Genomic DNA, 23279 nt, shown 5'->3' with positions numbered 1-23279 from the left:
ACCATTCAGGGCAACTGTATGTATATGTTTGGAGGATGGGAGACTTCTTACCTACTATAAAATGAGACAACTTATAAGGCAATACATGGTAAAGATAAGTGAAACTAGCCAAGAGGAATGTAAGAAATCAATTTTGCTTAGGGAAGTCAGGGAAAAGATTATAGACAGTACATCTGAGTATGAACTGGAATGATGGATAATGTTTTTGTAGATACAGACGATGACATTCCAGATAAAAGGGGCAAAAATGTATTTGGGAACCACTGTGCAACAGTCTTTTAACTAAGTGTAAGTTTTAATATGCTGCTATAAGTAGGGAGGGATCAATACTTACACAATAAGCTCTAGGCCAAGATACTTGAAAAACTTTGGCGTACAGGATGCCTAGTTTCAAACCAATGATTTAGTAGACAATTTGGCATTAATGTAAAGAATTAACTGTATTCCCAGAATCATTTACAATTAGAACATATTCACATATTACTTATGTAATAAAGAAATCCAATAAACAAATGATGGGGAAAAGATACTGGAGATTAGTTAGAAAGCTACTGCAGAAAAGACAGGGTCTGAAACAAAGGAGTAACTATTCTTATGAGTCTACCAAAAATTTTAAAAGTAACACTGCATTTCAAAACTAAGAGCTCTAAATCCAAGGTGACAAAATTTCAAACTAATTATCTGAAAGGGAAAACGCTGAGCTCTTAATATGAAGTTTAAGAGCAATAAAATGGTGTCTTTCACAATATGCTTTCATTCCATGTTACATTTCATATAATTAGTCCAAAAAACAAAAAAAACCCAAAAAGCACAACAATAAAACCAACACCTCTCCTGCAGACAGTTTAACATCTCATTCAACATTTTAATTTAGCCTAGAGGTATATCCTGAGCCTTCTAGCATTAAAGACAGAAATGCATTTTTTCCCCCAGAAATGCATTTCTTAAACCTATGCTCCACACTCCCAAAGGCTGCATTTCCTTCAAATCTCAACACAGGATTTCAGATTAAGTCTACACCTCTAATTAGTGACTTCTCAAACAATGCTTTCCAACGAATAATTTGTTTTATTTGCTTTGCTACATTCTTGCAAATGTATGAATGAAAAGTACATTAAAATTAACTACTGTGTACATATAGGGTGCAAAAGGTTTTGAGCCCATTTTAGCTTTGAAACATGCTTCTTAAAAATTGTGAGCAAACAGAAAAGGAACTGCTGGATCTTTCTTTATATAAGGTCTTAAAATAAGACTCAGTAGGATGCCATTTTGAAACTTCCCAGCAGGAAGTTCAGTTTGATCAGAGGGCTGGTTAAGAAATGCCTCAACTAATAATATGTACTGACTTGAAAGTCAGCTTTGTTCTTTTACAAAAGAACATACCAAATTCATAGCAGGTACTACTTTTTTAATTCAAGAATCATAAACTTCTCATGAAAAATAAATGTCTTGAAATATCTGAGCATTCAATTAAAATTATTGTGATAAATTCTCTTCCAAGGTATTGAGTACCAAAGATCTGTTATGTGGTAGAATGAAATAAAGACTCAAGTTCATAAATTTAAATTGGCTAAAAAGAAAGCTTTTCATAACTAGATCAGAATCTAACCAAAAACATACTTGGAAAAAGCAAGGATAATTTGAGATTAGTCTTAAAACATGCTGTCAAGAAATAGGAAGCATTTCTTCTTCTGTCCTCACAATTGTTTTTGCTTTTTTTTTTTAATGACTTAACCCAAAGTTAGGAGAACATCACAGTACTTAGCCTGAAAAGATCCATATTAAAGAGACTGGGATTTAAAACCCCAGTAGAAATTTAAGAGACCATAAAGAAAGAAGCTAAGCCAGAGATCCATTCGAGTGAGTTAGGAACCAAAAGCATTTCAGTTCTGTTCCACCATAATGCCACAAAAGGCTGCCTTAAAACTTCTATGATTACAATCTTAGGCAAGAAAGGGTAATACTTTCAGTTATTGATGGTCAAATCTTGGTGCCTTGATTCTAGACTTAAGTTTCCACGGAAGGATTTGGGGCCCCACTTGTTGAAAAGAAACCAACTCTCTAAACAAGTTTTATCATCATGGGACCTTTTCAGTCAAAGCACAACTGTATGTCTAAAACTTTATGTATCATCAGTTCATTTTCTCCTCAGACAAGGTAACAATCTGCAGTGTCCTACAACAGGATTATTTAAACTGATACCATATATCTTATTAATAGCTAAAATACTACACTGCCAATCTTTGGATGGGTAGGAATGTCAACCTGAGCACATTAAACCCAAATACTTCTACACAAACAAGTTTGTTCTTATTCTGTTTGACCTATTTCCTGATTTTGTACGTGTCCAACCATTTTTTCATCTGTGTATCCCTAACTCCTATCAAACGGATTGTCATGAGGCAAATGTTCAGAATTTTTTTCGCAAACGGTAATAAACTACACTCACTCAATTATTAACTGGTCAAATAAACTCCCCAAGGCAATCGAATTTTAGAGAAAGAGGGAGACTAAGTGCTATTACTCACTTTCAGGAAAAAAATACTTTTTATTAGAGTCCTAAAAACTGTGACATTTGAATGACTTCAAGGGGCAAAGTTTCTGCTCGAAGTTTATTTTAAACACAACATTTCCAAACCACAGACATTAAACATTAAAGCTTCATCCTAGTGAGGGTACTCCTCTGTGGGAGCCCGGTGGGGTGAAATCTACAGAGGGGGTGGTACTGAAAAAGAACACCTGTGCGTTTGGCCTCACGGAACTCTCTAGTAAGACCTGTAGTAAGTCTCTCTGCCACCAGCGCTGAGGCCTACAAGTGCTCGGCTAGGAAGCGGGCACTTCCTACGGATGAGCGGAACCGCCACTACAGCAGACAACTGGGCCCGGTGGATGGGGGCCGACTTTGGAGACAGAGTGAGCGCCCGGGCGCGCGAGTGGAACAAAACCTGTGGCAAGAAGTAATGAGGAAGTGCTCTCTCCCGCCCGCCCCTCCCACCTGCGGACACCCGAAACACCCGGGGTTTGACAACGTGCTGGGGGCGGGGGAGGGGACTGGCAGTTCCAGGTCCGCCCAGAGGAACTGGGAGCCTGTACTCCAAACACGGGCCCCTCGCCCCCGGAGCTAGGCCTCCGGGGCCGATGCCCGCTGCACCCATCCGGCAGTTGAGGAGCTCGTGGGGGTCTGAGAAGGGTGCAGTCCGCGCGAACCGAGGCCCAGCCGCCCCAGCTGCCGCCACCGCCGCCCTCAGAGCCTCCAGGCCCGGGCCGGGGGCCATCCCGGGTCTCATCCCGCGCTCTACCCTCCGCTTTGTGAAGCCTTCGCCTCGGCCTCTTCTCTTCAGAGCCGAAAGACTCTACAGCCGAGGGGAGAGAGTCTGCCCTCTCTCGCCTCTCCACTTCCCCGTCCCGACTGCCCCTCACACAGCGGAGCGCCGGGAAACGCTCCCAGTGGCCCCGGGACCACCCCCGGTCCTTCCCGCACCGGCACCCGCTTTCCGTAGCTGACACCGCCCGCCGGCCCCAGCACCCGACCCCAGCCCACCTCACCTCAGGCGGCTCCGGCGGCGCTGGACACAGGAAACTCCTGGGTCCCCGACTCCGGCTCTCCTCGACCCCTCTTCGGTTAACTCCGCTTGTTTCTCTACAAAATGGCGCCGGAGGTCGCGCGCTCACGTCGCGGCCTTTCCCCTCCCCGTTCCCATTTCATCATTCGCTGCCCGCCCGAGGAGGGAGGGCCCCAGCACCAGCCAATGATCGTACCCCGCCCGTGGCTCCTGCCCAATCACCGACGGGTGCCCGCGGATTTAAACCAATCACACACTATCACTTGCAGAAGTCAAGGAAGAAACCAGGCTCTTGCTAGCAACTACCAATCCAGACTCCTACTTCGCGGGCTTTGGCCAATTGCCGCTCACCAGTCCCCAGGGACGGGAGTAGGAGCCCTTGCGCTTGCGCTCGAGGCGAGGGCCAATGGAGAGACGCAGATAACTTCGATTTGGGGTTTTACGGACTTCCCACCTGCCCTCGAGGTCGTCGACCAATGGGGGCCTGGCATTGCCTCTGAGAAACAATAAATAAAGGAGAGGGCCCTTAAATCCTCGCCACCTTGCACGGGCACTACTCTGAGAGGGAAAAACAGCCTTCCAATACTCTCCTTCCTCTTTCGAAGTGTCAAGTCTGGTAGAGCACCGGGCTTCCCAATCTTAAACATTTCCCCACCCCCACCCCCCACCCCCACCCTTCTTGTCCATTTGGCGGGGAACGCCAGCTACCAGAAAGCAAGCCAGCCTGTAACTAGAGTGGTGGCGCTTTGCATCCTGGGATATGTAGTTCCTCCTCCCCGTTCCTGTCGCAAACGTAGTGCGAGTTCTTCCGTCACTGACTGCGCCCTAGGAGGAGTAATGCGTGCTGGAGAACGTAGTCCCCCAGGTTCCCGTTTGGTCCTAGCCTGCCTCACTTTCGTCAAGAGAACTTTCCCATCTAGTTCTGCCTGTTGAAGAAGGGACTCTTTACAGAGAGGTAGGAAGCTCAGTCTCTCTTTGGCTTAGTCCCTGGAAGTGGTATCAGAAAGAATACTTACGCCCTTTGCTCTCGGGAGAAAGAATAGAGAAACATTTTTTTAAAGATTTTGTGGTCACGTGTTCCTAGCTGAGTGTGGGAGGAGTGGAAGGAAGTGTTGACTGGTGGCTCTTTTAAGTTTTGAAAAAAATGTATCCTCATCACCCCGTCCTGAGGCTATGCTGGGTTGCTTGTTTCCTAGCCATCTCTCTCATACTACCTTTTGTGCCTAAAAATGCTTTTTAAAAAATTATGGTAAAAACACATAGCATAAAAATTACCATCTTAGCTGTTTTTAAGTGTACCGCATAGTAGTGTTAAAACTATACGCATATTATTGTGCAACTGATCTCTAGAACTTTTTCATCTTGCAAAACTGAAACTGTATGCCCATCAAACAACTCCCCATCTCTTCCTCCCAATCCTTGACAACCACCCTTCTATTTTCTAAGAGTTTGACTACTTCACATACCTCATATAGGTGGAATCATGAAGAATTTGTCTTTTTGTGACTGGCTTATTTCACTAACATCCTAGAAATACTTACTGACACGTGCCCATTCCTTGGTTGGAGGCAAACTCTTTCAGCAGACATTTACTGAGTGGTGATTTCAAACAACTGTAGGATACCCAGGGACCCCAGTTGCTTCAGTCCTGTTCATGGCTGTATCCCAGCACCTAGCACAGTGCCTGGCACATGGTAGACATGTGAGCAAATAAATGTTGAAAAATCAGGAAATGGAGAAATGGACTTAAAACATTATGATATTAGTGATAGAAGGCCCCCTAAACAGACCAAGGATGAGGAATAAGTCCCTTCTATACCTTGTTGCTGTATAAAATTGCTAAAACCTCTATGGATAGCAGAATTTTGGCCAAATTTATCAAAACTGAAAATGCACAGACCCATTGACCCAGTGTCTAGGAATTTATTCCACAGGTGAATATTGCAGATTTGTACAGAGATGAATATATAAAGATATTCACTGATGCATTGTTAATGGAGTCCCAAAAGATTGGACACAATAGGGAAGAGGATAAATAAGTGTATGGTACTGTTATACAATGGAATACTACAGAGTTTTTAAAACCCGTGAGGTAGTCTATAGGTACTGATATGGAATAATTCAAAGATTTATTGTTAAATTTAAAAGTTAAGTGCAGAAAAAGAAAAAACGAAACAAAAAAACGGATGGTATAATCAGTATGTTACCATTTGTGTAGGAGAAAATAACTATATTTGCATTTACATATAAATAAATGCATAAAAAGATTTGAAAAGATACACCCTTTCCCCAAACTGACACCAGTTGTTATCCCCAGGGAGGGGAGTGGAATGAGGAAGGGTAAAGGGAGCTTTTGCTTTTTGTTTTGTATATTACTATATTATTTGAACTTTTTGCAAAGAGGATGTATTCATGTTTTATTTGTATAATTTAAAATAAAATTTTTTTAAAAGGAGACAGATAATGACACCCATAGAGGTCAACTATCTAAGATCAATTCTGTAATTCTACAACTAAATCAGGTCTCAGACATAAATCTCCTAAAGTCAGTTGAATGAAATAAAGCTGAGTTGCCTTTCCGCACTTCTGCCTGTCTTTATACTGAGGCTGCTCTGGGAGACCCTTCTGCCCACTGCCAGTGCCGCCCTCCCACGCCCCATCCTCACCCCCAGCTACACCAACACCACTGCTAGGATTTGACGTGCCTTGGGGACTTAGTCTAGTACTTGCAGGATTCACACAATAAATAGCCTGGAGATCAAAGTCCTTCAACTGTGTGTTGTCAAGAATTCTGGGTGGCTTCTATCCCTGCTAGAAAAGAGAGAGACTCATAGAATGTTTACAAATTGGAAGGGTTAATGGAGATAACTTAGTGTACTTTTTTTCACTTTACTGAAAGACATAGTTGGAAATCATGCCCAGACAAACTAGTTTACTAGAGACCATCACAAAGGGCTCACTGCATCACCTTGTAACTTAGCAATTATGTGTTCTGGGGTTCAAACATATTTAGAAATAGGATATTTTTACCAGCTGTTAATTACTCACCTGGCCTCTTTCCTCAGCCTTCTTCCAATCCTTCACCCCCAATTAACTGTGCTTCCCATGCTCTGGAAGAACTATACAAACTCTTTTGTTTCCCAAAATAGCCTGGAGAGGGAAATCTAAGTGTTAGGAAACAAAAGCCTTATTGAATTGGCTTGGGGTGGAGGCAAAAATACCTAGAACACAAAGGACTTTGAGAGGTTGAGATCTGTGCAAACTGTGTTATAAAATGTTTGGTACTTGAATGAAGAAGAGATACAAGGCCTTTTTATTCAGTGTTCTTGTTTTTCAGTCCCATTTATCAGAGAGTCAGTAACTTCAATTTACAGTAGTTTTGTTTTGTTTTGTTGTGTTTTGGCTGCGTTGGACAGCATGCGGGATCTTAGTTCCCTGACAAGGGATCGAACCCATTCCCCCTGCAGTGGAAGCATGGAGTCCTAACCACTGGACCACCAGGGAGTTCCCAATTTATAGTAGTTTCGACTGTCTTATCCAAAGCAACTCACTGACAGCCTAAAGCTAAATTCTGATCTCCTTCCAGACCATCAGTAATGCCTAAGCTCCAAACCTTCTGGCTCCCTGGGCACCCAGGCTTTGGTATGACTTTGGTGGCTCTACCCTGATGGGAGGATGACCAGGGAGGCACATTGCAAAAAGCCCATTGAGGAATTCAGAAACCCCGGCCCTGAACCAGGCTGTGCCCCTAACTTTCTGTGTAACCTTGGGAAAGTCATTTCCCCTCCCTGCACTTCTTTTTCCCTCTTTACTATTCTGAGGATATTGGATTTGGCTCCCAAAGTGTGTTCTGTGGACTCCTAGGAAGCCAAAGATTTACTGTGTGGTGCTGGAATTCTTATGTGCACATAGGTTTATTAATCAACTAATATACTCTAAAAGTAAAACTTTACATGCTTTATCTCATCCACACCTCAAGACCCTGTAGGGTAGGGACCCCATTTTACAGATCATAAAACTGAAGCTTAGAGAGGTGAGTCACTTGCCCAAGGTCACATACCTAGTCAATGGCAAAGCAAGCCTTGAAACCCAAGCTCTCTGACTTCAGGGCTTACATCCCCAGCCACTGTCCTCCAAGCCTTTGTTTGGAAACCCCCGTGCCCAGGTGATCTCCCAACTGTCATGTTCAGTGGTCGGTAGTGATCAGATATTTTCCAAGCCAAAAAATGTGATGCATCGTCTGATAGGGTGTTATAAATGAGTGAGACAGATTCTGAAAATACTGCTGTGAGTTTGGTGTTTCCCAGTTGAGTTTACATTTGAATTTTTAGATTCTTTCTCTCTCTTTTTTTAAATTTTATTTATTTTTGGATGTGTTGGGTCTTCGTTGCTGCGTGCGGGCTCGCTCTAGTTGCGGCGAGGGGGGCTACTCTTCGTAGTCGTGCGCAGGCTTCTCATTGTGGTGGCTTCTCTTGTTGCTGAACACAGGCTCTAGGCGCGTGGGCTTCAGTAGTTGTGGCACGTAGGCTCAGTAATTGTGGCTCACGGGCTCTAGAGCTCAGGCTTAGTAGTTGTGGTGCACGGGCTTAGTTGCTCCACGGCATGTGGTATCTTCCCGGACTGGGGATCGAACCTGTGTCCCCTGCATTGGCAGGTGGATTCTTACCTACTGTGCCACCAGGGAAGTCCCTAGATTCTCTCTTTAATATGGGATTTTGTCCCAAGACTGTGTAGGAAACTCCTGACTTTTTTTTAAGGTTATTTATCCCTCTCTCTCTTTTCATGAGAGAACAGGGAAGAAGCTAAGAGGAAAAAGGAAAAGCCACAAAGCATCTCCTCTGGTTCATGGTTAGTTTAGCACTGAGTGGATGCTTGCAAACAAGTTAGAGCAGGTCTGAGAATCCTACCTGGGCTTTAGACAGATTCATGGACTTTAGGATTATTGATGGAATTCTTCTGAGCTGGACAGAGTCTGTATGACTCTGCCATAACTTTCTGTGTCCTCCCTGATTACTCTTCATTCTCCGCCCATCTGGGCCCCTGCCTTGGCAGATAGTTCTCGTTTAGTACTACAGACTTCTCTGGGCACTGTCTCAGCTCCTCAGCCCCCAACTTACACTTAACATCGTTTACCTAAAACCCGTCTCTACTGTCATCTTAGAGGGGTAAACTTACAAGATATCCTCAACTGAAGGTGGGAGGGGGCAATAAGTTGAGCATTGTCTTCCAAATTCCCCTTTTTTTAGGGTGGAGGGCCACACCTCCCGGCTTGCAGGATCTTAGTTCCCCAACCAGGGATTGAACCAGGGCCTCAGCAGTGAAAACCCAGAATTCTAACCACTGGACCAACCAGGGAACTCCCCTTCCAAATTCCTCTTGACCATTCCATACTTCCTTCTCTAGGTTATTAAGTCCATCAGACATTTAATCTCTTCCAAATACAGTATAGAGTCTTGGAAGTCTGAGAAAAAGAGGCCTCTGTCTTTAATATGTTTACAGTCACTCTTTGGAGGAGCAAAAGACAGACCAGGTAATCATTAGTGAACAATTCAAGCCTGTATGTTACCTATAGAATGAATAGGTCAATAATCTAAATGCTGGAAGCTGATCCAGGAGAAATACTTTTGCTGGAATTCTTTCAGGATATGTAGCTTAAAACAGTACTCCCTCCCTGAACCCCAAAAGGTAAGCTTACCAGCCACCCACACTGGCCTGAAAAGGACTTTTCATGACCAAGAATCCCTGAATTCAAATATATTGGGGGCCTCTTGGGCTTCCCTGATGGCGCAGTGGTTGAGAGTCCGCCTGCTGATGCAGGGGTTCGTGCCCCGGTCCGGGAAGATCCCACGTGCCGCGGAGCGGCTGGGCCCGTGAGCCATGGCCGCTGAGCCTGCGTGTCCGGAGCCTGTGCTCCGCAACGGGAGAGGCCACAACAGTGAGAGGCCCGCGTACCGAGAAAAAAAAAAAAAAAAAATCAAATATTTGTCTTTCCCCACACTACCCCCCCAGAAGCTACAGCAGCTATCATTAATTAGCTCATCATATTTGGTAGGCAAAAATCTTACAAAATTCAGAACTCGTAGGGAAAATAATAAGCAAACATCTTTGGAATAAAATATTGGGGAATCTCTACGGAGGCCCATTTCAACCCCAAAAATCTGAGGCTAATTAGCCTCATTCACTGACCTGAGGATGAGGCTAGGCCCATATTTGTCATTGTAGCCCTGTGGTTTTAGAGTAGTCACAGATGGTGAAAGAAAGGACAGACTCCAGGTTCAAGTAAAAAAGAAAGCGTTTGGAATAATGTCATTCAAGCTGCTATAACAAAATACTATAGACCCAGTAGCTTATAAAAACAGAAATTTATTCCTCACAGTTCTGGAGGCTGGGAAGCCCAAGATAAAGGCACCAGCAGATTCAGTGTCTGGGGAGAGCCCACTTCCTCGTTCATAGATGTACATCTTGCTGTAACCTCACATGGTAGAAGAAGCAAGGGAGTTCTCTGGCATCCCTTTTATAAAAGCATTAATCTCATTCATGAGGGTTCCACCCTTATGACCTAATCACCGCCCAAAGGCCTTACCTCCCGATACATCACACACACCCCTCCACCACCAGGGCAGAACCCTCATTTCTTCAACAGATCATCATTGATTAAACAACAGCTGTGTCCCGGAACATAGCTCAGAGCAAAGTAGGCACTTCAGGTGTCTGTGCAGGTAGACATTGCTCATGATCATCTGCTCAGACTAGCAGAGCAGCCAACTGTCAAAGAATCGCAGATGTGAGAAATGTTAACAAACGGGGAACATAGGGAGTTTTGGGGAGCCTGCAACCCAGTCCGGGGATTCAAGGACTCTCTAAGGATGTGAAAGGGAGTAGGAGTTCTCTAAACAGAGTGGCAGAAAGGGAGTACATTCCAGCAAAGAGCTAAGCCTCGCAGAGATGATACTGGCATCTTTGAAGAATTAAAAGACCAGGAAGGTTGGAGCCTAGAGAGGCAGCCAGAGGACCATTTAAGCCTCTGTGCTCAGCCCTTTATCCTAAGGGCTCTGGGAGCCTCGGAAGGGTTGGATGGAACAGCTGTCGTGCTCATATTTGCACTGTTTGAAGGTCACACTGGCTGTTGCGTGAAGAAAGTACTGGTGTCCAGCCAGAGAAGTTGCTGGGAGACTAGCCAGGAGGCTACCGCAGGAGTCCAGGGGAGGTGGTGGCCATGGGAATGGAGCAAAGTGGGCTTTGGCAACCGATGGAGTGTGAAAGGTGAGGGAGAAAAAGTGAAGGATTATCTGCCCTTGGGCACCTCCTTCCCCCCACCTCAACTCCGCCTCTTGTTGCAGGGAGACTGGAGGAGCAGGTGTGGAGGCAGAGACAGTGAGTTCAATTTGAAGGTGAATGTGTTTCACACGTTCAGGCCGTGGGCTAAAGCTATGGGCGGCTGAGAGCCAGAACTGCTGATGGAGGCACTGACAAGCCGGCTTGGTTGCCCTGGGGGAGCCTTCAGAGAGCAGAGGCCTCTGAGCCCTGAGAAGAGCTGTGCTCAGGCTCCTGGTTGAGGAGGGAAGAGTCTCCAGCATGCTGGGAAACAGCCCAACCCAGGAGGCCTTAGGACTGCTGGAGGCTGAGTGAAGTCACAGAAGCCAGAGGACTGAGGGACTCAACGTGTTTGAGCAGTCAAGCAGGGAGGAGGTTGACAAGGCCTTGGGCTGTGGGACCTTTTCTGTGGCTGAGAGGGGGTTTGAGCCAGATGGGATCAGGCTGCAGAGGAGAGCTGTAGCTGGAGGGCAAAGGAGGGTTTGTACTTTTTAAGATAGAGGGATTGGGGTACATTTAAATGCTAATAAATTTCTTTTGGAAAGAAGTTATCTCTCCTCCTTGTGATGTTTCCTCCCAGGAGTTCAGGTTTAGACAGCTGGAGGGCCAAGGTCTTCTTTGTTTTTGAAATACTTGGGCTTTGATCTTCTTCCGTCCTCCTCCTTCTCCTGAGGGTTCTTCTCCCAGGCAGAAGGTATCCAGCAACAGCACCCACTTAGAGCTGCCTGGGAAGTGACTCTTCCTCTGGCTGTTGACTTCTGGGAGAAGAAAGGGCTGCAGCCATCCCACCCCCACCCTGGCCGCCCGGAGTCCACCCTTCCCCTGGGGCATCACGTCCTCACTGGCTGCTTCAGGGCCTCCACAGACCTCTCCCCACCCACGAAGTTGTAAGCCTGGTCACTGCCCCCTTTATAGACAAGGGCTCAGAGGTCATTCTGCAGCAGCTCCCAAGGGAAAGGGACCATGTCTATACACTGCCTCTGGTACTGAGGGCAAACCTGGGCGCTGCAGGCAGAAGCAGCCGAGGATGTCCAGACAGTCGGCGTCTACTCCAGGAAACTGGGAACTGGGATTCCTGGAGCCCCTTTTCAGCCTTGCCTCTTAATCAGCAAAAAGCTGCCTGTAGATATGGGCCTGTCCACTCTCCCAGGATAACGATTGTTTCCCACACCCTGTGCCTGGGCTCTAGGACCCCCACCTCCATCCCATCTTCTTCCAATTGCAACAGGTGCCTCTCCCTCATCCATTTCTTCTTTCAACAAATATTTGAGTGTTTACTGTATTCTGTCGTGGTCCGAACGCGGGTTGGAAAAGAATTTCCAGACACAAAGCAGAATGTAAAGAGGTTAGAATTTATTAGAGGGAATGGTCGCTGCCAGGACAGCAGACCGACTGCCTAGTAGTCTGGGAGAGCCAACCCCGAACACGTCAGTTTTTATAGCCCTAGAACAAGGAAACTGTCCGAGGTGAAATTTTTGTTTTCTGATTGGCCGAGGCACATATACCATCCTTCTTTAGAGTGGGAGTGGGTTGGGGCAGATGCCTTTCCTTATTTGGAACGAGAGAGGAACAGGTCTCGTAGCCCAGGTGGGCTCAGGAATTTCGTACCCATCGCAACATGGTGATTAGAGCCCAGTAGGATGTGTATCGCTGAAACTTTTTCAGGCAGGGTTGTCCTTTGTCCTTGAAACACCATTGTCCTTGGAGCACCACACGTTCCAGGCACTGTTACAGGTGCTGGGATCATAGTAGTGAACCAACAGCCTGCCCTACCCTACATCTTAGTGTCAGCTATCTCTGCCCTACCTCTCCCCAAGAAGGCCCCCCAATCTTGGGAGGTCATATCCACGCTCTCGTGCCTCTGCCAGTGGCTGCTAGATATCCTCAGGCTTAACTGCACAGTTCCTAGGCAGGGAGGGAGTTGAGGGTGTGGCTCAGCTACAGGTATGTGGTACGGCCTGGATACATTCAGGCACCCCAGAAATGGGGCCGTCAGGAGGCTGGAAGCAGAGAGTATGGAAGGGGTTATGGGGTTGAAAGCCTCAGATATTCCCTCCCACCATCCCATTTTCCATGCCAGTCCCCCAATACTTGGTGAACCTCATAGAGATGCTATTTTGGGATCCCACAAGCTCATCCCATGCTCTACAGCCCTGAGCCCCTTCTGTAATTCTGCTCATCCCCTTCCCATGCAGACTAAGTCCTTCTCTCTCTCTAGAATCCTCCTCTGTAAAACAGAAGAGTTGGCCTAGATGATCTCAAAGTCCTTTCTGTCTGGAAATGTTCTGACTTCCACAGCAGCCCCTGGTCCACCCTGTACTCCAAATGGGAGTTGTCAGGGAGAGTTACCTGGAGAAGGCAGGACAGAGAGAGGAGGGGCAGCCAGGCCACTTTGCACGTCTTCCTCTCTTACCATCACCACGTGATAGTCCCAAGAAGTAAGGATCCCAAGGACACACCTGTCCTGGTCAGGGGACCCTGGGGAAGTGCTGCCTGTCCCCCGATTCCCACCATCCTGAGCACCTCACATTCTGATCTCTTTCAGGCTCAGACCATGCTGTCCACAGTCCAAGGCTGCCCTAGGTAAGCTTTTTTTTTTTTTTTAATATTTATCTATTTATTTGGTTGCACCAGGTCTTACTTGCAGCAGGCAGGCTCCTTAGTTGTGGCTCCAGGGCTCCTTAGTTGTGGCATGTGAACTCTTAGTTGCAGCATGCATGTGGGATCTAGTTCCCTGACCAGGGATCGAACCCAAGCCCCCTGCATTGAGAGCGTGGAGTTTTATCCACTGCGCCACCAGGGAAGTCCCCAACAAATTGTTTTGTTTTGTTTTTTAAAAGAATCAATTTTATTTATTTATTATTTTTAGTTGTGTTCATCTTCGTTTGTACACACGGGCTTTCTGTAGTTGTGGTGAGCGGGGGCTACTCTTTGTTGCAGTGCACAGGCTTATTGTGGTGGCTTCTCTTGTTGCAGAGCATGGGCTCTAGGTGCGCAGGCTTCAGTAGTTGTGGCTCATGGGCTCTAGAGTGCAGGCTCAGTAGTTGTGGCACACGGGCTTAGTTGCAGGGATTGAACTCGTGTCCCCTGAATTGGCAGGCAGATTCTTAACCACTGTGCCACCAGGGAAGTCCCCCCAACAAATAGTTTTTAAGTGCCTCCTATGTGCCAGGTGTTGGGAATATAGCAGCAAAAAAGCAAAGTTCCTGCAGTCATTGATCTTGCATTTGAACAGGGGGTTGTGATAAACAATAATACTAAGGAAATAATGTTGAGCAGTCTAAGTGCTATGAAAAGAAATGGAGCAGAATAAGGTGCTGGAGTGACAGAGGTGGGAAGGTTGGGGAGGTGGTAGCAGCTCTTTTTGTTTGGGGAGACCTCTCTGATAAAGGGTCTGAGCAGAGACCTGAAAGAAGTGAGGGAGGAAACCACACAGACATCTGGTGGCTGAGGGTTCCAGGCAGGAGTCCAGAAAGTACAAAGTCCCTGAGTCTGTAGCTGAGGCTGAGCAGTGGGAGAGGAGGAGTAACAGAAAAAGAGGTCAGAGAGAAGCCAGAATTGTGGGGCCCTGTCAGCCATGGTAGATGAGGACTTTGGCTTTCATCCTAGAAAGAAGAGAAGCCGTAGAAGATTTTGAGCTGAGGATGTGAGCTGACCTTAGTTTTAAAAGGTTACTGCAAGAAGAAGACTACAGGAGAGCAAAGGGGTGGGGGGCAGCAGGAATCTTCAAATTAGAAGGATGTAATAGTCCAGGCAAGAGATGATGGTGGCGCTCGCTTCAGCAGCACGTATACTAAAATTGGAACGATACAGAGAAGATTAGCATGGTCCCTGCACAAGGATGACACGCAAATTCGTGAAGCGTCCCATAACTTTATGTGTATAACTGATTCACCTTGTTATAAAACAGAAAGTAACACACCATTGTAAAGCAATTATACTCCAATAAAGATGTTAAAAAAAAAATAATAATAATCAGCCCAAGTTCTTCATTCTGTTCTTGGATTTTGTTAAAAAAGATCCAAGGGGGAAAAACATTCTTCTGGAGCAAGATTCTTTTCAAAACTCTGTCAGAAAGAATAAAATAAGAAAGAACATGAAAAAAAAAAAAAAGAGATGATGGTGTATTGGACTAGTTGCAAAGGTGGAGAAAAGCATTACCTCTAATAATTATCTCCAGACTACAGGGCACAGCACTCACTGTCTCCCATCCCACCTCACCAACCAGTTCCTGGGGTGGCCACGTTGGCCTGGTATCTTCAGAAGAGGTTGCTCATGCCAGCAGTGTTAAGGCCCCTGGTAGCCATGTGCCCCTCAGCAGAGTGAGTAGAGGTTGCAGTTGTTGAGGGCAATGCCCTGAATCATACCATAAGCTTCCAGGACCTGCAGAGAGGAATCAGTCCAAGGACTTTCCAGGGTTGAGGGTAAAAACACAATTTGCTACTCTTTCAGGCACAGGGTCTGTTGACTGGGACACCTAACATGGTGAAAACGGCCAGCAAAGCATGAGGGACTGAGCCTGTGCCCTCTGGCCTCTTGGGTCAGGAGGCAGTCTTGGAGCTGACCCCCGGGGACACATCCATGCCATACCACGGGGAGCTGAGGGCACTGCTGCTCCCCTCCTCGTGGGAGAGAGCTACCAATTGTAAGCCAGCTCCACAAAGCCAGGGGGCTGGATTATGCTCTAGACGCCAGGATTCACAATTTTTTTTTTTTTTTTTAAGTTTTGACCCCATTTAGATAGGCCCAAAGGCTCTGTGGTCCTCTTATCTCACCCCTTCCTACTCCTAGTGGTATTCCACTAACTCCACGTGGGCATGCACAGCAGGAACTTTGCAAGGCTGCATGGCAGGCAAACCCTTGGCAGAAATCTGGAGTTAGATTGCGCATTAATCTAATGTGAAAATCAGAATTTGGTGAGCCGTGATTGCTCCCTTTGCACAATAACCGAAGGGTCAAAGGAAAATGCGAGGCATTTGTCATTTTGGGTTCTGGCAATGGCTAATCAGAACCTTGAGGGCCCAGCACCAGCCCCGGGAGCAGAGGCAGAAAACACTGCTCTGGGAAGGTCATCCCCTCAGAGTTGTCATCATTCCCTGTGAGACCTCCTGCTGTTTATTTGGTTTAAAAAAATCATAGAGTGCTGAAGTTTGCATTCAGATTTGCATCACTTGCATTCAGATATGCACACCCTCTTGGGAGGAAGAGACAGGAGTGATGTGACAGCAAATACTGTGGGAGGAATTGGGGACAGTCCTATCTCCTGTGTCAGAGAAAATGTTATCTCTGATGTGGATTAGGGCCTATCTGCTAAGTGTTTTGCCAAGGCCTTTGTAGGATTCTTCTGGATTAGGGCAGGGTAGGGGGCAGAGTTGGAGGCCCTATGGGGAGACCACACAGCCCAGGGGAGAAACCCTGTCCTTGGACACAAAAAAACCTGAATTCTAGTCCACAGTCTGCCCCTTACTGCCTGGAAGGCGTTGGGGTAGTTTGTTTTCCTGTAAAATAGGGAGGAAATATTACCTGAATTTTTAAATGAGGACAGTATATTGTATTTGCAATTTAAAAGCAATGAGAAACAAGAAAAAAATGTTTTAAATTGTATTTTTTATGTATTTACATTTTTTTCTAGTTTTATTGAGATATAATCGACACATAACATTGTATTAGTTTAAGGTATACACCATAATGATTTGACATATGTATATGTTACAAAATGATTACCACAATAAGTTTAGTTAATATCCATCACCTCACATAGTTACAGTTTTTCTTCTTGTGATGAGAACTTTTTTTTTTTAAATTATTTATTTTTGGCTGCATTGGGTCTTCGCTGCTGCTTGCGGTCTTTCTCTAGTTGCAGAGAGCGGGGGCTACTCTTCGTTGTGGTACGCAGGCTTCTCATTGCAGTGGCTTCTCTTGTTGCGGAGCGTGACCTCTAGTTGCGTGGGCTCTAGTAGTTGTGGCCCACGGGCTTAGTTGCTCCACGGCATGTGGGATCTTCCCGGACCAGGGCTCGAACCCATGTCCCCTGCATTGGCAGGCAGATTCTTAACCACTGCGCCACCAGGGAAGCCCGTGATGAGAACTTTTTTTTTTTTTGCGGTACGCGGGCCTCTCACTGCTGTGGCCTCTTGTTGCGGAGCACAGGCTCCAGATGTGCAGGCTCAGCGGCCATGGCTCATGGGCCCAGCCGCTCCGTGGCACGTGGGACCTTCCCGGACCGGGGCACGAACCTGTATCCCCTGCATCAGCAGGCGGACTCTCAACTACTGCGCCACCAGGGAAGCCTGTGAAGAGAACTTTTAAGATTACTCTCCTAGCAACTTTCAAATATACAGAACACTATTATTAATTATAGTCACCATGCTGTACATTACATCCCTAGGACTTATTTATCTTTTTTTTAATATATATAAATTTATTTATTTTATTTTTGGCTGCCTTGGATCTTCGTTGCTGCGCACAGGCTTTCTCTAGTTGCTGTGAGCGGGGCTACTCTTCCTTGTGGTGCATGTGCTCCTCATTGCATTAGCTTCTCTTGTTGCGGAGCACAGGCTCTAGGCGTGCAGGCTTCAGTAGTTGTGGCACGAGGGCTCAGTAGTTGTGGCTTGCGGGCTCTAGAGTGCAGGCTCAGTAGTTGCGTTGTACGAGCTTAGTTGCTCCATGGCATGTGGGATCTTCCCGGACCAGGGCTCGAACCCGTGTCCCCTGCATTGGCATATGGATTCTTAACCACTGTGCCACCAGGGACATGCCCTTATTTATCTTATAACTGGAAGTTTGTACCTTTTGACCATCTTCAGAAATTTCCCCAGCCTCTAGAAATAAGAATTTTTAAATCCCCATGTGAGTCCCACCAATCTGCCTTCCTCACAGGGTTGCTGTAAACTGATTGGGGGGTGTGCTCTGTGTGTGTATGTGTGTGTAAGAACAGCTCTGTGCACTGGGGTTCTGAGCTCTTTTCCTTTGCTCTCCCACCAGCTGAGGAGGAGAGAGGTGCCCTCTTTCCAACCCTCACCGAGGAGAGAGAGGGGTGACTCACCCCATTAAAGCAGTTGTCCTCTGTGGTATAAAAGCAGAGCAGTAGGAGGTGTTGAGGGAAGTCCAGAGGCTGTGGACTGAGACCTGGAATCAGGTAGTGAGGGTGTGGCCACCTGGGCTCACCTCCACTCCCAGGGCAGTTACTCCATCTCCTGCCATATTAATTACCTCTGATCAATCTAAACTGGCCTGCCTGGTGGCATCATCCACCTCTGGCCTAAGGATGACAGAGAGCCAGCTGCCTCAGAAGCAGACATGCCGGGCTTCCCTGGTGGCGCAGTGGTTGAGAGTCCGCCTGCCGATGCAGGGGACACAGGTTCGTGCCCCGGTCCGGGAGGATCCCACATGCCGCGGAGCGGCTGGGCCCGTGAGCCATGGCCGCTGAGCCTGCGCGTCCGGAGCCTGTGCTCCGCAACGGGAGAGGCCACAACAGTGAGAGGCCCGCATACCGCAAAAAAAAAAAAAAAGTTGACATGCCAAGGACTAGAAGGATACAGGACTTACTCATTGCCAATGAGGCCATGGTAGTAACCATACTCTATCAGAGGATCATCACCCAGCTGGTAGTTGCTCATTTCCTTTCCCATTCCAAAGCCCTGATACCAGAAGATACAAATAAGTGCTGAGAAGCCCCTCCTTTTGGTAACAGTGATAATGGCTAAGCTTGAGTGCTAGGCCCTGCTCTGAGCCCTGCATATTCATTGTCTCCTTTATTCACCCTAATCCTGTGAAGCAGGTACTATTGTGTGCATCCCCTTTTTTGGGGGGAGGGGGGTTCACACCGCATGGCTTGCGAGGATTTTAGTTCCCCGACCAGGGACTGAAGCCACGCCCTTGGCAGTGAAAGTGCAGAGTCCTAACCACTGGACCACCAGGGAATTCATTTCCTTTTCTTTCTTTCTTGTTCTTTGTGCATTCCCATTTTCCAGATGAGCAAACTGAGACACAGAGAGGCTAAAGAGCTTGCTCAAGGCCACACAGCCAATCAGTGGCAGAGCCAGGTTTCAAACCCTGGTTAGTGCCATTTCCAGGTCTACACTTAGTGTCTTGGCTATACTGCCTCGTGCAGCATTAACAGAGAACCATACTCAGCATCTCATAGCAGCTGATGTCTCAGATTAGCCTTATGTACAGATGGGGAAACAGGCCAGAGGGGATAGAGATCAAGGTCAGAGGTTGATCCCTGGTTCCAGATGTATCTTGAATCTTTCCATTGATCTCCACCTCCAGTGCTTTCATTCTAGTCCATGTGTCACCATCATCTCTGCCTGGACCACTAGAACAGGCCCTACTGGTTTCCTTCCTTCTACTCTCCCCCGACCCCCGCAATCCATCCTCCTGTTAAAACCCCTCCAATGGCTTCCTAGAGAATCCTTACCATGGCTTACAAGGCCCCCAGGATCCCGTTCATCTGTCCAGTGGCACTCCACCACGTGCCCCTGCTCACTCTGCTCCAGCCACAGAGGCCTTCTTTCCACCTGGGTTATTCTGCCTCAGGTTTGCACTTATTTTTGTCTCTTCCTGGACCGCTTTTCTTGAGGCTCTTCTCATGCCTTCTTCTTGTCATTCAGCTCACTTGTTTCCTACTCAGGAAGGTTTCCCAACTATGATGTCTAAAGCAGTCCATCATAGCTCGTAGCATTCTCTGAAACGACCTTGTTTATATGTGTGTGTACACTTATTGCCTATTTTTCCCCCACCTAGAAGGCAGAGACTGTCTTGGTCACCACCGTATTCCAGTCTGTGCCAGGCTGGGTGCTCAAAGAATATTTGAAGTGTGAAGGACAGGATAAAGATTACTGGGCAGTGCTGGCCTTTTGCACCTGTTCAGCAGCCAAGGACCTGAGACTTACTTGAAGTTGATAGAAAATGGACCCTTGACAATTTGTGCACTCGGGGTGGCAGGGCACATATATACTCTCATAACTTTCTCCAAAGACGCAGAAGTCATGGCTGGCAAAAGTGGGGAGCTTTTCAAAGAAATTCAGCAGTGCTTGGCAGTTGTCAGAAGCCCCCTGAACGGAGAGGAAGTGGGGCCCAAGGTGGGGGTCAAAGTGGGAAAGAATCACAGACAGGCTCCCCTGCCCCAGCCAAAGGGTGAGAAGAGATCATATACTCATTTGCACATTTTGCTGAGCTCCCCTCTTACCCGCTCTGGTCCATTCTCCCTTTCTCTTTAACATGGCAGAGCTGGTCTGACCCAGGCAGTCCAGGGCTTCACACTCTTCAGAGCTTCCTATCACCCTTAACCCTAATGGGGCTTATGAGACTTTTGGTAGTCAGGCCCTGCACAGCTCACCAGCCCGATTCTCCCGCTTTTTTTTTTTTTTTTTTTTTTTTTATTTTGGCCACACCATGCGACATGCTTAGTTCCCTGACCAGGGATCGAACCTGCGCCCCCTGCATTGGAAGCATGGAGTCTTAACCACTGGACCACCAGGGAAGTTCCTGTCACCCTCCCTCTTAAACGTAATGCTCCAGCCTCTCAAGCATCAGCTTTCCCTATCTCCAAGCCTTTGGTCCCTGCTTACACTCTGTGAGTAGACTCTTTTCCTCCACAATCACTGGGCTTTGTTCCCTGAGGCCAAGGGTGATGTACATCTCCCTGCTCTGTGCTTCCCAATCCCCTCTAGCTCCTCTTTTGCCATATTTCTCACACTTGTAATGACTAGTTTGATGTCTGCTTCTGCCCTAGACTGTAAGCTCCATGAGGAGGAACTGGACCACTTCCTTCACTGCTGTTTCCCCCATGTGTAGCACTGTACCTGGCACACAGTAAATTACTAAGAAGAAGATTGTTGCATTCAATTTCAGATTAGAAAATGAAGGTCCAGGGAATTCCCTGGAGATCCAGTGGTTAGGACTCCGCACTTTCACTGCCAGAGCCCAGGTTCAATCCCTGGTCGGGGAACTAAGATCCCAAAAGCTGTGTGTACGGCCGAAAAAAAAAAAGAAAGAAAGAAAAAAAAAGAAAATGAGGGTCCAGGGACTTCCCTCTTGGCTCACTGCTTAAGAATCCACCTGTCAATGCAGGGGACACAGGTTCAAGCCCTGGTACGGGAAGATCCTACATGCCGCGGAGCAACTAAGCCCGTGCGCCACAACTACTGAGCCTGCACTCTAGAGCCCGCAAGCCACAACTACTGAGCCCACGTGCCACAACTACTGAAGCCCGTACGCTTAGAGCCTGTGCTCTGCAACAAGAGAAGCCACCACAATGAGAAGCCTGCGCACCGCAATGAAGAGTAGCCCCCGCTCGCCGCAACCAGAGAAAGCCCGCGCGCAGCGACAAAGACCCAACACAGCCAAAAATAAATTAATTAATTTAAAAAAGAAAAAAGAAAATGAGGGTCCAGAGATCATTTTGTCTGGCTTCTTAAACTCATAGGTGGGGAAACTCAGGTTCAGGAAGGGTGAGTGACTTGCCCAGTCACACAAAGAGTAGCTTGCAGAGTCAGCTGCCTGGTCACCACCTGCTTCAAAGCTGGCTCAGGCTTCCTCTGGCCCAGCTGATAAATCCCTCATCTTCGTTCAGTTCCCAGAGGCTCACAAAGTATCTCTTCGTATACAGTCTGATCTCTGCGACAGCCTTGGGGATGATAATGATAGCTGACACTGAGTGTTTTCAATATTCTAGTCATTTGTGTGTATTCACTTCCTTAATCTTTTGCATGACCCTGTGGGATAGGTACTGTTATTAGCATCCCATGTCACAGATGAGGAAACTGAGGCACCGGATATTTAAAGGAACTTGCCCAAGGTCAGATAGCTGGGAAATGGCAGAACTGGGATTTGAACCTGGCAGTTTGACTCTTAACCATGACACTGTCCAGCTTGCCCTGTATATAGGAGGGAGGCATTATTATCCTTTCTCTATCAGCCCCCAGGGTGAGGTTTGGCATTCTTTGATTCAAAAGCAGGGACCACAAACCTACTGCCTAAAGGAACTAGGCAGAAAACATGAATGGGTGAAGCAGACAGGTGTCAGGCAACAGGGCCTGGTGGGGACAGTGGTAAACTGGAGAGCACAGGGTCTTCTACAGCCACTCACCCTTGCTGCACCTCCGCTCCAAAAGGGTGTTACTAAGAGCAAATGCAGGCTCAGAGTTGACTTTTTAACAGAAGTCACAAGTCTGAATTTTTAAGTGAAATCTCTCAATTGTGTAAACAGTGGCAACCAAAATTCAAGTTTTCTTTGCTCTAATAGACAGGGCAAGGAAAAGATATCCACGGGCTGAATGGCTGCAGCTCACAGGCCACAGTTTGCAGCCTCTTGTCTGAGACAGAAGGCATTTCCTTTCTTCCTCCAGCTCCCGTCCTCTTGTCCTCCCTCTACCTCCATCTAGCCTTCTTGCCCTTCTCCCTTTCCTTCCCCTTCCTTCCGTCTTCCCTTTCCCCACCTTGAGTGGTGCAGCCACCCACCTGTTGGTCATTGGTCTGGTAGTTCTGGCTGAGAGAGTAGGAGGAACCCACACCAGCGGGGACTCCAGGTCCAGAACACTGGCCACCAGGTTCCAGCTGTGTGGGTTCGTGTAGAGGGATCTGTCGGCGCTCCCTCTGTAGGGAGGAGGGAGATGTGTGGGTGTCCTTTGGGCTACAGGGGCCAAGGGCACCCGTAGGGCTGAACGCAGTGGTCGTGGGGCTCTTGCCCATGCCTCCTAACAGATGGCAGCCAGAGAGGGGCATAGGTGGATGCTCCAGTCCAGGAATAGGTGACTCCAGGGCATCCCCTAGGTTGGCATTACATAGGGGAGGCTAGGGAAGCCCTCTTTCTTCTAACCTCTCCAAACCCTCCCTAGAGAGAATCCTTTCACCACCTGAGTAACAGAGGGTATTCCCATTTAAGGCCAAACTTTGCCATGGAGCTTCTTCCTGAGCCCCAAATCTGCTCCTTGCTGGCCCTGTTCTCTGTTCCCTTTTGTTGAGGAGACAACTTGTCTGCCAGCTACTGTGCTAAGTACTCTATGGGAATTGCTCCTATTCCTCACAGCAACCTTTGAAGTAGGTTCTTTTTTTTTTAGGCCACACTGCGCAGTTTGCAGGATTCTAGTTCCCTGACCAGGGACTGATCCCAGGCCTTCGGCAGTGAAAGCATGGAGTCCTAACCACAGGACCGCCAGGGGATTCCCATGAAGTAGGTTCTATTATTATTCCCATTTCTCAGATGAGAAAACCGAGGCCCAACCAGGTTTATTTACCTAAAGCCATATAGCTAGTATATGGCAGAGCCCACATTTGAACTAGTCAGTCTGTTTCCAAGGCACATATTACGCTAAACTTCTCCTAAATCTTCACAATACTAATATTATTGTCATCCCCTTCACTGAGGCCTGCAGAGAGAGGTTAAGTAACTCATCC

At 47.2% G+C, this 23279-nt stretch overlaps 1 protein-coding gene, 1 long non-coding RNA gene and 2 other non-coding genes across 9 annotated transcripts in view; 2 read left to right on the top strand and 2 right to left on the bottom strand.

The window, feature by feature from the left end:
- CNOT1 (CCR4-NOT transcription complex subunit 1) overlaps positions 1–3704 on the bottom strand; it is a 98939-nt gene extending 95235 nt beyond the window's left edge. For 4 of the 6 annotated variants that reach the window (XM_029237283.1, XM_029237297.1, XM_029237291.1 and 1 more), the window contains exon 1: positions 3547–3667. The gene's annotated coding sequence lies outside the window, so the exon portion shown is untranslated. Of the gene's footprint in view, positions 1–3546 lie in introns of all 6 variants that reach the window. The other 2 variants (XM_029237333.1, XM_029237313.1) reach the window with 2 other exon arrangements.
- Positions 3705–4387: 683 nt separating this feature from the next.
- Positions 4388–23279, top strand: part of LOC114907112 — a 37667-nt gene continuing 18775 nt past the window's right edge. The window contains exons 1-2 of the long non-coding RNA XR_003796633.1: positions 4388–4518; positions 13423–13460. This is a non-coding gene — a long non-coding RNA (uncharacterized LOC114907112). The remainder of the gene's footprint in view (positions 4519–13422; positions 13461–23279) is intronic.
- Positions 14647–14753, top strand: LOC114890091. The gene has a single exon (XR_003792229.1). It is a non-coding gene; the product is annotated as a U6 spliceosomal RNA (small nuclear RNA).
- On the bottom strand, positions 20292–20364 carry TRNAW-CCA. The gene has a single exon. It is a non-coding gene; the product is annotated as a tRNA-Trp (tRNA).

The sequence above is a fragment of the Monodon monoceros genome, unplaced genomic scaffold (genome assembly GCF_005190385.1).
Source record: "Monodon monoceros isolate NGI ecotype Baffin Bay Population unplaced genomic scaffold, NGI_Narwhal_1 Super_Scaffold_10, whole genome shotgun sequence".
NCBI lineage: Eukaryota > Metazoa > Chordata > Mammalia > Artiodactyla > Monodontidae > Monodon > Monodon monoceros.
Note: the sequence above shows the minus strand (reverse complement) of the source record. Positions and strands in the feature narration are given on the sequence as shown.